This window comes from Fundulus heteroclitus, chromosome 5 (genome assembly GCF_011125445.2).
Source record: "Fundulus heteroclitus isolate FHET01 chromosome 5, MU-UCD_Fhet_4.1, whole genome shotgun sequence".
NCBI lineage: Eukaryota > Metazoa > Chordata > Actinopteri > Cyprinodontiformes > Fundulidae > Fundulus > Fundulus heteroclitus.
Window position 1 is genome coordinate 33,592,185 of NC_046365.1, and position 1,965 is coordinate 33,594,149.

At 45.4% G+C, this 1,965-nt stretch overlaps 1 long non-coding RNA gene across 1 annotated transcript; it reads right to left on the reverse strand.

Annotated features, from left to right (window-relative positions):
- Window positions 1-849: 849 nt before the first annotated feature.
- Window positions 850-1,532, reverse strand: LOC110369240. The gene is made up of 4 exons (XR_002428841.2): window positions 1,397-1,532; window positions 1,154-1,216; window positions 996-1,073; window positions 850-886 (listed from the first exon to the last, which is right to left on the reverse strand). It is a non-coding gene; the product is annotated as an uncharacterized LOC110369240 (long non-coding RNA).
- Window positions 1,533-1,965: the final 433 nt, after the last annotated feature.

The following is a 1,965-nucleotide window of genomic DNA, read 5'->3' on the forward strand; positions in this document are numbered from 1 at the left end:
AAAGTTCTCAAAATTCAAATTTTTTATTTAACGTCACTTGACACATTGTGGGCGGCGTCACTTGACACATTGTGGGCGGCGTCACTTGACACATTGTGGGCGGCGTCACTTGACACATTGTGGGCGGCGTCACTTGACACATTGTGGGCGGCGTCACTTGACACATTGTGGGCGGCGTCACTTGACACATTGTGGGCGGCGTCACTTGACACATTGTGGGCGGCGTCACTTGACACATTGTGGGCGGCGTCACTTGACACATTGTGGGCGGCGTCACTTGACACATTGTGGGCGGCGTCACTTGACACATTGTGGGCGGCGTCACTTGACACATTGTGGGCGGCGTCACTTGACACATTGTGGGCGGCGTCACTTGACACATTGTGGGCGGCGTCACTTGACACATTGTGGGCGGCGTCACTTGACACATTGTGGGCGGCGTCACTTGACACATTGTGGGCGGCGTCACTTGACACATTGTGGGCGGCGTCACTTGACACATTGTGGGCGGCGTCACTTGACACATTGTGGGCGGCGTCACTTGACACATTGTGGGCGGCGTCACTTGACACATTGTGGGCGGCGTCACTTGACACATTGTGGGCGGCGTCACTTGACACATTGTGGGCGGCGTCACTTGACACATTGTGGGCGGCGTCACTTGACACATTGTGGGCGGCGTCACTTGACACATTGTGGGCGGCGTCACTTGACACATTGTGGGCGGCGTCACTTGACACATTGTGGGCGGCGTCACTTGACACATTGTGGGCGGCGTCACTTGACACATTGTGGGCGGCGTCACTTGACACATTGTGGGCGGCGTCACTTGACACATTGTGGGCGCCCGCAATTTCCAATTCCACTTCATTGGTGTCCAGTTGAACTAAACAGGAAAGAAAGCAAGTCAATGACAGCTCCCCACTTATCCTTGCAGAGTACATGGTACAATCAATAAGCCTCTGAATAACTGCAGGTATTGGACATTTAGTTACCTCCTTTAGAATTTGCTGTCAACCTGGAAGCCAATAACTGGAGTGGTTTCTTCAGAGAAATTTCTTTTAGAGGCAAGACTGCAAATCAAAACCACAGAATTATCAGTAGTGCTCCTTAGAAGGTGCTTAGCACCCCCCACCTTTTAGTGTGGCCTTACAGTTGCTAGTCCTCTGTTCGTCATAGTATATGCCTCCAGTCTGATCAATTGGCAAGCAAGAGCCTAGGCACAGAAAAATCTTTGTTTTGAGAAAACTCTTTATATTAACAGCAAGGACATCAGGCCTTCTAAACCACACATACTTCTTAAACTACTTCATAAATTAGTTCAACATGTTTGTAAAGAATAAAGTTACTAAACTTTCTACAACAAATTTCCCAAGAGTAACAAAAACATACAAACCTTTGCACCAAAGTGCCACTGTGCATACGATCAGAATCCAAACACCTCCCATGGTTCCTGCCACAACTGAAGGTGTAACCAACATTTGAGGTTTAAGTAGACCTATCTGCAACTGCCACAGGTGCAGATGATCAAATCTTAATGGGTTCTCCTCTCAATAAACAAAAAATGTCAGTGTTCAGGAGTTTGCATCATGTTTAAATAACGCTTTTTTAGTAGCTGCAAATGCGTCAGTTCCTAACTATAAGAACGGTTATAAAAAGAAAAATGTAGTTCCTTGGTGGACAGAAGACTGCACAAAGGCACTTAAATGTTGAAACCAAGCATTTGGAATTCTTAGATTGACCCATAATCTTCTGAATTTCATTCAGCATAAAATTAAACACGAAAGTTGTGAAGTGTACAAAAAAGGAAAATTGCAGGAAATTCTGTGATTCTATGGGACAAACTATTAAATTACAAAAGGTATGGAAAATGATTACTAAGAATAAGATGAATGGGAATAGGATTTAATATGGATACACAATCATGAAAGATGGAAGAAATTCAGTATTAGAAAACAAGGAAAA